The 15,231-nt window shown below is 45.8% G+C and overlaps 1 protein-coding gene across 1 annotated transcript in view; it reads right to left on the reverse strand.

The window, feature by feature from the left end:
* Positions 1-15,231, reverse strand: part of SPX (spexin hormone) — a 245,495-nt gene that overhangs the window by 139,093 nt on the left and 91,171 nt on the right. The window lies entirely within an intron of this gene.

A 15,231-nucleotide genomic window follows, 5' to 3' on the forward strand; every position in this document is an offset into this window, starting at 1 on the left:
ATTTATTGCAAAGAGCGAAAGAACAAAGCTTCTACAGTGTGGAAGGGGACCCGAGCCGGTTGCCACTGCTAGCTCGGGCAGCCTGCTTTTATTCTCTTATCTGGCCCCATGCACATCCTGCTGATTGGTAGAGCCCAGTGGTCTGTTTTGACAGGGCGCTGATTGGTGCATTTACCATCCCTGAGCTAGACATAAAAGTCCTCCACGTCCCCATCAGATCAGTTAGATACGGAGTATGGACACAAAGGTTCTCCAAGGCCCCACCAGAGCAGCCAGACACAGTGTCAATTGGTGCATCCACAAACCTCAAGCTAGACACAGGGCGCCGATTGGTGTGCTTACAATCCCTGAGCTAGACATAAAGGTTCTCCACGTCTCCACCAGACTCAGGAGCCCAGCTGGCTTCACCCAGTGGATCCCGCACCCGGGCTGCAGGTGGAGCTGCCTGCCAGTCCCGTGCCACGAGCTCACACTCCTCAGCCCTTGGGTGGTTGATGGGACTGGGCGCAGTGGAGCCCAGGGTGGCGCTCGTCGGGGAGGCTCGGGCCGCGCAGGAGCCCATGGAGGGGATGGGAGGCTCAGGCATGGCAGGCTGCAGGTCCCGAGCCCTGCCCCGTGGGAAGGCAGCTAAGGTCTGGTGAGAAATCCAGCGCAGTGCCAGTGGGTCGGCACTGCTGGGGGACCCAGTACACCCTCCACAGCGGCTGGCCTGGGTGCTAAGCCCCTCACTGCCCAGGGCCGGCAGGGCCGGCCGGCTGCTCCGAGTGGGGGTGGCCCGCCAAGCCCACGCCCACCCGGAAGTCCAGCCGGCCCACAAGTGCCGCACGTAGCCCCGGTTCCCGCTGGCGCCTCTCCCTCCACACCTCCCTGCAAGCTGAGGGAGCCAACTCCCGCCTTGGCCAGCCCAGAAAGGGGCTCCCACAGTGCAGCAGTGGGCTGAAGGGCTCCCCAAGTGCCGCCAAAGTGGGAGCACAGGCAGAGGAGGCGCCAAGAGCAAGCGAGGGCTGTGAGGACTGCCAGCGCACTGTCACCTCTCAAATTTAGGTAGTGTTTAAAACATGAGTTTTGGTGTCATATAAACCTGGACTTGAGTGCTGGCCTTTTCATTGATTAACTGTGATCTTAGTCAAGTTAACTACTTAATCACTCCTAATTCTCATTTTCCTCACCTATAAAACAGTGATGATAACAATACCTCTTCAATATGGGTTGTTTAAATGAGAAAATTATGTAAAACTCTTAGCACATAGCCTGGTCATCATGGTAGCTAAGTAGTTTACTAACAGTAAGCATTTAAGTAGTGCCTACTGTTCCAAGTGCTTCATAGATGTTAACTTATCTAAATCATGCCAACTATCCTATAAGGTAGTGTTTCTTAACCTCAACACTATTGACCTTTTGGGTTGAATGTTTCTGTGTAGTGGGGGCTGAACTGCGCATTGTAGGCTGTTTACCAGCATCCCTGATCTACCCAACCGATGCCAGTCACATACCTCTGCCCACAAGGTATAGCCAAACATGTCTGCAGACCTTGCCAAATATCCCCTGGGAAGGGGTGAGGAGAATCACCCTTGATTGAGAACCACTGCAGTACAGTATGTATCCTCATTTTACAGATGAGGAAACCGAGACATAAATAGGTACACAGGTAATAGCCACTAAATAACAGAATCAGGATTCAGCCTAGGCAATTAGCTTTAAAATCCTTTCTCTGCTGGGCACAGTGGCTCACGCCTATAATCCCAGCACTTTGGGAGGCAGAGGTGGGTGGATCACGAGGACAAGAGACAGAGACCATTCTGGCCAACATGGTGAAACTCCATCTCTACTAGAATTACAAAAATGAACTGGGCGGGGTAGCACGCGCCTGTAGTCCCAGCTACTCGGGAGGCTGAGGAGAATCTCTGGTACCCAGGAGGCAGAGGTTGCGGTGAGCCGAGATCGTGCCATTGCACTCCAGCCTGGCGACAGAGCAAGACCCCGTCGTGGGGAAAAAAAAAAAAAAATCCTTTCTCAAGCACAGTGTACTATGACGCAGAAAAACTTATTGTCAAGTTTTTATATCTCTTTTTAGAACAATATTGAAATTCTTTTTTTTTTTTTTTTTGAGACGGAGTCTCGCTCTGTCACCCAGGCACCCAGGCTGGAGTGCAGTGGCGCGATCTCGGCTCACTGCAAGCTCCGCCTCCCGGGTTCACGCCATTCTCCTGCCTCAGCCTCTCCTAGTAGCTGGGACTACAGGCGCCCGCCACCACGCCCGGCTAATTTTTTGTAATTTTAGTAGAGACGGGGTTTCACCGTGGTCTCGATCTCCTGACCTCGTGATCCACCCGCCTCGGCCTCCCAAAGTGCTGGGATTACAAGAGTGAGCCACCGCGCCCGGCCTGAAATTCTTTAATGCTCCAGCATATTATGAGGACACTATTATTTCTATATTACAGAAAGGGAGATGGATACAGTTATTAAATTCCTTTTTCATATCATATTTCCAAAGTTACTATCTAGATGTAAGGAGGAGGATTAATTTAATATATGCTTCTAGTTCATTGTTGCAGTTTCTATGTGAATGCTGAATTTACAGTAAGCTAATAGGTTCCAACCTGGAATTTCATGGATCAGTTTAGAATTGTTTAAACTTTGTTTAAAAGGGGGAATAGACACGTGTGTAGGTTAAGACGCATGAACACAAGTTTGCCAACTTTTCATTTTGCCAAATAAGCACATGGAGAAAAAACTACCCATTTTCTACCATCACACGAAAGAAAAGACATTTTAATGCCAAAATAATGGGAAGACCACAATCTCAAATATATCACCTATCCTGGACCATGGACAGAAATGCAGAACCCTTGGGATGGCAGAGCCAAGAGCTGGAAGAAGGCTGGGCTTTCAGTTTGCATGCAGCTGCCTATACCAGCTATTGACTGCCTGCCTCCAAATTGCTTTTTATATTAGGAGGAAACAAACTCCTATCACTGTTATTTTAAGTATCTGTCTCAGCTAACCAATTAATTCTAAATGACATACTCTCCAACTATATGGCACAGTACCTGTTAGATAACTTTTTATCTAATCGAGGGCATATACTTGAATGATAAATAACAAAATAAGATGCTATAAAATCAAGAAAAAAAAGACTTGAATCCTCACACATTCAGTTGGAACACTTTTGTTATTTTCTTACCGTCTGGGGAAACATGAAAAATGGAATTAATAGTATTCCTTAGGAACAGAGCAGATGCCTAGTAACACCTGGCTAGTCAATACATGGATCCAGATATTCCATGGGTCAATATCCAAAATGCAAAAATGATGTACTGAATGAGACAGACATTGATAGTTTATCCATGAAGGTACTTTGATCTCAAATGATTTTAGAACTGGAAGTGACTTTTGTCCAAGTTATTTTACAGAAGAGAAACCGATACCCAAGTACTTTTGTGGATCTACTGCTGAGTATTCCTGCCTGCACAGTGGCTAAAACAAAGAAAGGTAGAATTTATTGGTGCAACTAGCTGCAAAGCTTAGGAATGGAGTGGACATTAACCAACACCGTATTCAAGGATAAAAAAATCGATGTCATCAGAAGTATGCAGTTTTTCTCCAACTCTTTAACTTCTTTCCTGTGTACATTTATTTAATTCTCAGGTTCTATATAGTAGCAACTTGTCTATAGCAATTCCCGAATCATATCTTCTCTTGTTCAAATCTAATAGAATACTGTCCTCTGCTTTCCGAGAAACTCCAGAAAATATCTCAGTGCATCTTACTGGCTCTGACTGAATAAGATGTACATCATTGGACCTATCTCACTGTTTACTCCCTGGCATCAGTGTCTTCCAACAGCTATATAATAAATGCCTCCAGTTGTATCTGAGTTCTGACACAGTGAAGTGTTTTTAGGTGTAATATGGGCCTTTCAAGGGAAAATCTCTATCTTTTCCATTCTACTATCTGGCTCAACCTGATTCCTATTATTATTGGAGCTCCCACATAGAAATACTAGTCATTGCATTAGAAAACTGAGAGATGAATAGAAAGCAGGAATTCTTGTCCCATTTTGGAACAAAGTGGTCTATATGAGTAAAATTAAGCAGACAATTATTAGAGGAAGCCATAACACATTAAATTAGCCAATAAACAAATGCTTATTGAGTATCTGTTTTGTGCAAGTAACTCTTCTAGTTGTTATGGTGGGAAGACAATAGACATAGTCCAGGTCTTCACAGCAACAAAACATATTAATGTCACTATAATTTGGATATTCATCTCTGCCCAAATCTAATGCTGACATATAATCTCCATTGTTAGAGGTGGGGCCTGCTGGGAAGTGATTGGATCACAGGGTCAGATCCCTTATGAATAGCTTGGGCCATCTCCTTGGTGATAAGTGAGCTTTCGCTCTGAGTTCATATGAGATCTGGCGATTTAAAAGTGTGTGTGGCACCTCCCCCTGCCAGTCTCTGTCTTGCTCCTTCTCTGGCCATGTGACATGCATCCTTCCGCATTGCCTTCCATCACGATTATAAGCTTCCCGAGGCCTCCCCAGAAGCTGAGCAGATGCCAACACCATGCTTCCTGTAAAGCCTGCAGAACTGTGAGCCAATTAAGCCTCTTTTCTTTATACATTACGCAGTCTCAGGTATTTCTTAACAGCAATGCAAGAATGGCCTACTACACGTGTGTACCAATATGGCACTTATATGTTTAGTATAGGAGACAGAGCTCTATACTGGTGCTCAAATGTTACATTTCTAATGTCATAGCTCTTTTTCTCCAAATCCAAGTGATCAGAGTGTCAGATTCTTTACTTTAAAATGTAATAAGTAAGGATATAAATGAAATAATATGTAGAAAATATCTTTATAAGTTGTCAAGCCCTACACACATACATTATTATCATAAAAACAATATAGTAGTACAATTCCAAGTGCCTAGGGTTTCTGAAAAGTCAGTCTTTGTGAACTGAGAGACATTTCGTGGAGACAATTTAGAAGACAGGATTTAAGTGGAAATGATTATAAATAACCCAAATGCATGACTAGAAAAAAATGTAATCTATACACCTCATACCCTAAACCAGGACAAATCTAAATAGATCAAGGATTTACATGCAGAAAAAAACCTGTATAAATTCTAAAAGAAAATATGTACATTTTTGTCATTACTTTGAGGTTAGGAGGAGCTTTTTTCTCCATATCTAGAGCCACTAAAGAAAGGATTGGTTCAATTTAACCACGGAAAAAGAGAACTTCTTACCTGAAAACATAACACAAGCAAAGTCAAAGGACAACAAAAAATTGAAGAAAAAACATCAACTCATATTTCAGGCCAAGGGTGAGCCTCCCTATTGTATAAAGTATCCTTAGATTCTTAAACTTATCATTATTATTATTTAATCTGGAGAGAGTTTCACTTTGTCTCCCAGGCTGGATTGCAGTGGCTCGATCATAACCCACTGAAGCCTCAACTTCAGGGCTCAAGTGATTCTCCCACCTTAACCTCCCAATTTGCTGGGACCACAGGTGTGTGCCACTATGCCCAGCTAATTTTACTTTTGTAGAGATAAGGTCTTGCTATGTTGCCCAGGCTGCTCGCAAACTCCTGGGTTCAAGCCATCCTCCCTCCTCGGCCTCCCAAAGTGCTGGGATAACAGGCATGAGCCACTGTGACTGGTCTTGATTTATTTATTTATTTGAGACAGAGTCTCACTCTGTCACCCAGGATAGAGTGCCATGAATGTCATGATCTCAGCTCACTGCAACCTCTGTCTCCCAGGTTCAAGGGATTCTCCTGTCTCAGCCTCCCGAGTAGCTGGGATTACAAGCTGTGCCAACACACCCAGCTAATTTCTGTATTTTTAGTAGAGACGGGGTTTCACCACGTTGGCCAGGCGGGTCTCAAACTCCTGGCCTCAAGTGATCTGCCCACCTCGGCCTCCCAAAGTGCTGGGATTATAGGCATGAGCCACTGCACCTGGCCCTAACCTTAATTTTTTAAATGTCACAGAAAAAAAATCAGAGAGATAAATAGACATTCATTGAATACAAAGCAAATTGTTATTAAATATATAAAAGATTCTTAAATGTGAAAAATCCTTAACTCCATTTATAAGAAGTGAAAATTAAAAGGATATACTGATATACCATTTTTCACCAAAGAGAATAGGAAAAATATATATATATTTGATAATGCACTCTATTCATTGTGGGGTAACAGAACTCATATATTTCTGGAAAGAGCATAAATTGGTCTAACCCTTGTGGATGGGAATTTTGCAACATCTGTCAAAATGAAAAGGTACGTGCCTTTTGACTCAGAAATTCCATTTTTGAGAATTAATCCTACTACTAGCACAAGAACAACTTGATGTATGTTCTACTTTAGTCAGACCACATTGCTTATAACAGCAAAAGACAGTAAACAATGGAAATGTCTATCCATAGAAGACTGTTTAAAAAAAAAAGTATACTTATTCATTTAATGGCATGCTACTCCATTGTATAAAAGAATGAGCATGCTCTTCACAGATCATTACAGAAAGATGTATTGGCCCATGAAAAGAGCAGCATGCGGAAAAATGGAGGGAGAAAAATAATGTACTTTATATTTTATTGTATAAACAACAAGAAACTATAAGAGAGCAAAAAAGTCTGTGGACTTTTTTAGAGTTAAGGGGGTGGTGGCTGGTGGGAGGAAGCATGGTAAAACCTAAGCAGATGCAAGAGAACATTTTAGGATATACTTTTTATAATTTATGGCTTTTGGATCCGCTGAACAAATTGTTCATTAAACTTTTTTTTTTTTTTTTTTTTTTTTTTTTGAGACGGAGTCTCACTCTGTCGCCCAGGCTGGAGTGCATTGGCGCAATCTCGGCTCACTGCAAGCTCCGCCTCCCGGGTTCACGCCATTCTCCTGCCTCAGCCTCCCGAGTAGCTGGGACTATAGGCACCCGCCACCATGCCCGGCTGATTTTTTGTATTTTTAGTAGAGACGGGGTTTCACCATGGTCTCGATCTCCTGACCTTGTGATCCGCCCGCCTCGGCCTCCCAAAGTGCTGGGATTACAAGCGTGAGCCCCCGCGCCCGGCCTCATTAAACTTTTTATAAAAATAAATGTCAGAAATTCCATTCATAGTCAAAAATTATAGCAAGGACTTTGAAATCTTCAGAAATTCTGGTAGATTAATTTTGTCACCTTGTTTCTTTGTTTTTTTCATCTTTGTACACTGTGGAAAAATAACAACCACAACTTTATTCTTTTATGAAATGTCCTTTACAAGCACTCTTAATGTTCTGGTGATGATTTTTTCCCCCTAATGTTCCTGACTAGATCACAAAGTAAAGAAACCCATGCTAATCAGGTCATTAGATTTTAATATCTATTTACTATTGTTTGTACAAGTTAGAGTTCACAAAGCTTCTTCAAGATCAAGTAATTTTCCCTTTGGAAAGTTTGAGATTCTATTACATGTTACACTATATAAGACATTTTCATTGTGTAACACATAATAAGTGTTAGTTGTAATAAATAATTCTGTTTCCCGTTAAAAGCCCTTGGAACAGGCTGTTTCTGACTAGATACTGTGTTTCAGGATAATCTGAGTCTAGCATTGAGACACAGGTTTCTTGATTTCTAAACTATATACTTGAAACCATAGAAGTTGGTGATGGAAGGGCCATCACTCTCTTTAAATGATCTATATTAATTTATCTATGCCCATAGAATAAATGACAGATTTCACAATGTCAAAACCAATAAATTTAGCTGAGTGATATGGAGGAAAAACAAATTCTTGCATCCCTAGAAGACAGAGTTAATTAAACCTATTTTTAAATAGCCAATAAATTTTATTACTAGGGATCAGAGAAGAACAAACATAAAGGTGATAAGATTATTCTGAGATGAATATGGTTTGGGGTAAAAGCAACTTTCTAATAAATGTACAAAACCCTAAGGTATAGAAGGGTTGCATAATACAGAAATTTTTTCCCCTGAAAGAAAAAATAAACAATCGGAAGGTGACGAAAACTCACTTCCCAAGCTGTGTCTTGTTTGTTCTATTGACATCGTATTTGGCTGCTCACATCTCGAAACACTGATAACCATCAGTGAGCACACCCTTGTAGCAGTGAGAAACTCGATGGCCACCTGGAAATTGTGACTCTCACCTGACACTAGGCAGCTGGTGCTTTCAAGTCATGCTGAAAACTTAATGGTCATTTCTAATCAGCTACGTAATTCTTAGAACAATGCACAGGATATTTTTAACAGTGACCAAAATAACACATATAGATTAGCCAAGGGCTTTGCAAGGAGACATTGCCAGCTGCTTACTTAAAATTTAAAAATTTATTACACTTGGTTTCTATCCCTAATATTAGTATGTGGTGGGGATGGGAGAGAAGGTTGCTAGCACACTGCTTGACACAAGCAGACTTTTAATAAACTGTATTTCCTTCCTTCCTTCCCTCCCTCCCTCCCTCCCTCCCTCCCTCCCTCCCTCCCTCCCTCCCTCTTTCTTTCTTTCTTTCTTTCTTTCTTTCTTTCTTTCTTTCTTTCTTTCTTTCTTTCTTTCTTTCTTTCTTTCTTTCTTTCTTTCTTTCTTTCTTTCTTTCTTTCTTTCTTTTCTTTTCTTTTCTTTTCTTTCTCTCTTTCTTCTTTCCCGCTCTGGCCCAGGCTATAATCTACTCGGCTTGCTACTGCCCGCGCCGCAGACTGCCTGGGACTGCCAGCGCGCACGACCGCTGCCTGCCTTTTCTCCTTTCCATGCAGGCACGCATTCGCCATCTTGGCCACGCAGGTCGCCAGCTCCTGACGCCGAGTGCTCTGCCCGCCTCAGCCTCCCGAGGTACTGGGACTACAGACGCAGTCTCGCTCACCCGGTGCTCGGTGTTGCCCGGGCTGGAGTGCGGTGACGTGGTCTGGCCTCGCGGCAGCCCCTGCCCCCCAGCTGCCTGCCTTGGCCTACCAGGGTGCTGGGATTGCAGCCCCTGCCCGGCCGCCGCCCCATCTAGGAGGGAGCGCCTCTGCCCGGCCGCCCCGTCTGGGAAGTGAGGAGCGCCTCTGCCCGGCCACCCATCGTCTGGGAAGTGAGGAGCGCCTCTGCCCGGCCACCCACCGTCTGGGAAGTGAGGAGCGCCTCTGCCCGGCCACCCACCGTCTGGGAAGTGAGGAGCGCCTCTGCCCGGCCACCCACCGTCTGGGAAGTGAGGAGCGCCTCTGCCCGGCCGCCCCGTCTGGGAAGTGAGGAGCGCCTCTGCCCGGCCACCCATCATCTGGGAAGTGAGGAGCGCCTTTGCCCGGCCTCCCATCGTCTGGGAGGTGAGGAGCGCCTCTGCCCAGCCGCCCCGTCCGGGAGGAAGTGAGGAGCGCCTCTGCCCGGCCGCCCCGTCCGGGAAGAAGTGAGGAGCGCCTCTGCCCGGCCGCCCCGTCCGGGAAGAAGTGAGGAGCGCCTCTGCCCAGGCGCCCCGTCCGGGAAGAAGTGAGGAGCGCCTCTGCCCGGCCGCCCCGTCCGGGAAGAAGTGAGGAGCACCTCTGCCCGGCCGCCCCGTCTGGGAAGAAGTGAGGAGCGCCTCTGCCCAGGCGCCCCGTCCGGGAAGAAGTGAGGAGCGCCTCTGCCCGGCCGCCCCGTCCGGGAAGAAGTGAGGAGCGCCTCTGCCCGGCCGCCCCGTCCGGGAAGAAGTGAGGAGCGCCTCTGCCCAGGCGCCCCGTCCGGGAAGAAGTGAGGAGCGCCTCTGCCCGGCCACCCATCATCTGGGAAGTGAGGAGCGCCTCTGCCCAGCCTCCCATCATCTGGGAGGTGAGGAGCGCCTCTGCCCGGCCGCCCCGTCTGGGAGGAAGTGAGGAGCGCCTCTGCCCGGCCGCCCCGTCCGGGAAGAAATGAGGAGCGCCTCTGCCCGGCCGCCCCGTCCGGGAAGAAGTGAGGAGCGCCTCTGCCCGGCCGCCCCATCCGGGAAGAAGTGAGGAGCGCCTCTGCCCGGCCACCCACCGTCTGGGAAGTGAGGTGCGCCTCTGCCTGGCCACCCACCGTCTGGGAAGTGAGGAGCGCCTCTGCCCGGCCGCCCCGTCTGGGAAGTGAGGAGCGCCTCTGCCCGGCCGCCCCGTCTGGGAAGTGAGGAGTGCCTCTGCCCGGCCGCCCCGTCTGGGAAGTGAGCAGCACCTCTGCCTGGCCGCCCCATCTGGGAAGAAGTGAGGAGCGCCTCTGCCCGGCCACCCACCGTCTGGGAAGTGAGGAGCGCCTCTGCCCGGCCACCCACCGTCTGGGAAGTGAGGAGCGCCTCTGCCCGGCCACCCATCGTCTGGGAAGTGAGGAGCGCCTCTGCCCGGCCACCCCGTCTGGGAAGTGAGGAGCGCCTCTGCCCGGCCGCCCCGTCTGGGAAGTGAGGAGCACCTCTGCCCGGCCACCCATCGTCTGGGAAGTGAGGAGCGCCTCTGCCCGGCCACCCACCGTCTGGGAAGTGAGGAGCGCCTCTGCCCGGCCACCCACCGTCTGGGAAGTGAGGAGCGCCTCTGCCTGGCCACCCATCGTCTGGGAAGTGAGGAGCTCCTCTGCCCGGCCGCCCCGTGTCTGGGTAGAAGTGAGGAGCTCCTCTGCCTGGCCGCTCCGTCTGGGAGGTCTACCACGGAGGCCAGAAGCAATGTGGGGGCTGGACGTGGTGGCTCAAGCCTGTGGTCCCGGCACTCTGGGGGGCGAGGCGGGTTGATCACTTCGGGCTAGGAGTTCGAGACCAGTCTGGCCAACTTGGCGAAACATGAAGAATACAACAGACAAACCAACCAACCAACTCAGTGACAACAAAACAGGTCTACCCTGGAGTCATACTCTAATTTTTTCTATTTTCCTCCCTTTCTGATCCTTTATCCCACTTTCTTTTTCTTCCTCTTCCTTCTCCCTCTTCTTTGTCAAATAGAGGATTGAGTTATTATCACTGATCCATATAAAGTCCCTCTCTCATTTATTTTAACTCCCACCCCCATTTCTATTCCCCGACTTCCCATGTGCAACCTTCCTAATATGTTTGATATGCATCTTTTTGTTTGTATGTATTTTTGGAAAATGTTTATTGTTTTTGTATGCAAAAAAAATTAAAAAAAAAAAAGATAAACTGTATATTAACAGAACATATTTTGATATTAAAAAGTCAATGTTAAGGCCGGGCGCGGTGGCTCACGCTTGTAATCCCAGCACTTTGGGAGGCCGAGGCGGGCGGATCACGAGGTCAGGAGATCGAGACCACGGTGAAACCCCATCTCTACTAAAAAATACAAAAAATTAGCCGGGCGTGGTGGCGGACGCCTGTAGTCCCAGCTACTCGGAGAGGCTGAGGCAGGAGAATGGTGTGAACCCAGGAGGCGGAGCTTGCAGTGAGCCGAGATCACGCCACTGCACTCCAGCCTGGGCGACAGAGCGAGACTCTGTCTCAAAAAAAAAAAAAAAAAAAAAAGTCAATGTTAAACCTAAGTATTATATTTAGGTAATAACCATAGAGATATATAAGAAGACTTTTTTACTGTATGTTAATTTTGAGTATGTTGTAAGCTCAATAGTGTATTTATGGTTCCAAGATGGCCAAATAGGAACAGCTCCAGTCTGCAGCTCCCAGGGGGATCTACACAGAAGACAGGTGGTTTCTGCATTTCCAACTGAGGTACCTGGTTCATCTCATTGGGACTGGTCGGACAGTGGGTGTAGCTGACGAAGGGCGAGCCAAAGCAGGGTGGGGTGTCACCTCACCCGGGAAGTGCAAGGGGTCGGGGAATTTCCCTTCCCTAGCCTAGGTAAGCCATGATAGACTGTACCAGGAAAACTGGGACACTGCCACCTAAACACTGTGCTTTTCCAGTGGTCTCAGCAAACGGCACACCAGGAGATTATATCCCGCACCTGGCTCAGCGGGTCCCATGGTCACAGAGCCTTGCTCACTGCTAGTCTAAGATCCAACTGTGAGGCAGCAAGCCTCCTGGGAGAGGGGCATCCACCATTGCTGAGGCTTGGGTAGGTAAACAAAGCAGCCAGGAAGCTCAAACTGGGTGGAGCCCACCGCAGCTCAAGGAGGCCTGCCTGCCTCTGTAGACTCCACCATTGGGGTCAGGGCATAGCTGAACAAAAGACAGCAGAAACTTCTGCAGACTTAAACGTCCTTGTCTGACAGCTCTGAAGAGAGCAGTGGTTCTCCCAGTACGGTGTTTGAGCCCTATGTAGCATAACTGGGAGACAACTCCCAGTAGGGGCCAACTGACACCTCATACAGCCAGATGCCCCTCTGAGACGAAGCTTTCAGAGGAAGAATCAGTCAGTAATATTTGCTGTTCTATAGTATTTGCTGTTCTACAGCCCCCATCGGTGATACCCAGGCAAACAGGGTCTGGAATGGACCTCTAGCAAACTCCAACAGACCTGCAACTGAGGGAACTGACTGTTAGAAGGAAAACTAACAAACAGAAAGGAATAGCATCAACAAAAAGAACATCCACACCAAAACCCCATCTGTAGGTCACCATCATCAAAGACCAAAGGTAGATGAAACCACAAAGATGGGGAGAAACCAGAGCAGAAAAGCTTAAAATTCTAAAAACCAGAGCGCCCCTTCTCCTCCAAAGGCTCACAGCTCCTCGCCAGCAAAGGAACAAAGCTGGATGGAGAATGACATTGATGAGTTGACAGAAGTAGTCTTCAGAAAGTCAGTAATAACAAATTTCTCTGAGCTAAAGGAGGATGTTTGAATCCATCACAAGGAAGCTAAAAACCTTGAAAAAAGATTAGATGAATGGCTAACTAGAATAAACAGTGTAGAGAAGTCCTTAAATGACTTGATGGAGCTGAAAACCATGGCAAGAGAACTACGTGACACATGCACAAGCTTCAGTAACCAATTCGATCAAGTGGAAGAAAGTGTATCAGTGATTGAAGATCAAATTAATGAAGTGAGAAGGAAGTTTAGAGAAAAAAGAGTAAAAAGAAACAAACAAAGCCTCCAACAAATATGGGACTATGTGAAAAGACCAAATCTACATTTGATTGGCGTACCTGAAAGTGATGGGGAGAGTGGAACCAAGCTGGAAAATACTATTCAGGATATTATCCAGGAGAACTTCCCAACCTAGCAAGGCAGGCCAACATTCAAATTCAGGAAATACATAGAGCACCACAAAGACACTCCTCGAGAGGAGCAACCCCAAGACACATAATTGTCAGATTCACAAAGGTTGAAATGAAGGAAAAAATATTAAGGACAACCAGAAAGAAAGGTCGGGTTACCCACAAATGGAAGCCCATCAGACTAACAGCGGATCTCTTGTCAGAAACTCTACAAGCCAGAAGAGAGTGGGGGCCAATATTCAACATTCTTAAAGAAAAGAGTTTTCAACACAGAATTTCATATCCTGCCAAACTAAGCTTCATAAGTGAAGGAGAAATAAAATGCTTTACAGACAAGCAAATGCTGAGAGATTTTGTCATTACCAGGCCTGCCTTACAAGAGCTCCTGAAGGAATCACTAAACATGGAAAGGAACAACCGATACCAGCCACTGCAAAAACATGCCAAATTGTAAAGACCGTCGATGCTAGGAAGAGACCGCATCAACTAACAAGCAAAATAACCAGCTAACATCATAATGACAAGATCAAATTCACACATAACAATATTAACCTTAAATGTAAATGGGCTAAACGCCCCAATTAAAAGACACAGACTGGCAAATTGCATAAAGAGTCAAGACCTATCAGTGTGCGGTATTCAGGAGATCCATTTCATGTGCAGAGACACAAATAAGATCAAAATAAAGGGATAGAGGAAGATCTACCAAGCAAATGAAAAGCAATAAAAAGCAGGGGTTGCAATCCTAGTCTCTGATAAAACAGAATTTAAACCAGTAAAGATCAAAAGAGACAAAGAAGGCCATTACGTAATGGTAAAGGGATCAATTCAACAAGAAGAGTTAAGTGTTCTAAATATGTATGCACCCAATACAGGAGCATCCACATTCATAAAGCAAGTCCTTAGTGACCTACAAAGAGATTTAGACTCCCACACAATAATAATGGGAGACCTTAACACCCCACTGTCAATATTAGACAGATCAGTGAGACAGAAGGTTAACAAGGATATCCAGGAATTAAACTCAGCTCTGCACCAAGCAGACCTAATAGACATCTACAGAACTCTCCACCACAAACCAACAGAATATACATTCTTCTCAGCACTACATCACACTTATTCCGAAATTGACCACATAGTTGGAAGTAAAGCACTCCTCAGCAAATGTAAAAGAAGAGAAATCACAACAGACTGTCTCTCAGACCACAGTGCAATCAAATTAGAACTCAGGATTAAGAAACTCACTCAAAACCGCTCAACTACATGGAAACAGAACAACCTGCTCCTGAATGACTACTGGGTGTATAAGGAAATGAAGGCAGAAACAAAGATGTTCTTTGAAACCAATGAGAACAAAGACACAACATACCAGAATCTCTGGGACACATTTAAAGCAGTGCATAGAGGGAAATTTATAGCACTGAATGCCCACAAGAGAAAGCAGGAAAGATCTAAAATTGACACCCTAACATCACAATTGAAAGAACTAGAGAAGCAAGAGCAAACACATTCAAAAGCTAGCAGAAGGCAAGAAATAACTAAGATCAGAGCAGAACTGAAGGATATACAGACATAAAAAACCCTTCAAAAAAATCAATGAATCCAGGAGCTGTTTTTTTGAAAAAATGAACAAAATTGATAGACCTCTAGCAAGACTAATGAAGAAGAAAAGAGAGAAGAATCAAATAGATGCAATAAAAAATGATAAAGAGCATATCACCACCAATCCCACAGAAATACAAACTACCATCAGAGAATACTACAAACACCTCTATGCAAATAAACTCGAAAATCTAGAAGAAATGGATAAATTCCTGGACACATACACCCTCCCAAGACTAAACCAGGAAGAAGTTGAGTTGCTGCATAGACCAATAACAGGCTCTGAAATTAAGGCAATAATTAATAGCCTACCAACCAAAAAAAGTCCAGGACCAGATGGATTCACAGCCAAATTCTACCAGAGGTACAAAGAGGAGCTAATACCATTCCTTCTGAAACTATTCAAATCAATAGAAAAAGAGGGAATCCTCCCCAATTCATTTTATGAGGTCAGCATCATCCTGATACCAAAGCCTGGCAGCGACACAACAACAACAAAAAAAGAGAATTTTAGACCAATATCCCT

The sequence above is a fragment of the Symphalangus syndactylus genome, chromosome 5, assembly GCF_028878055.3.
Source record: "Symphalangus syndactylus isolate Jambi chromosome 5, NHGRI_mSymSyn1-v2.1_pri, whole genome shotgun sequence".
NCBI classification, from domain to species: Eukaryota; Metazoa; Chordata; class Mammalia; order Primates; family Hylobatidae; genus Symphalangus; species Symphalangus syndactylus.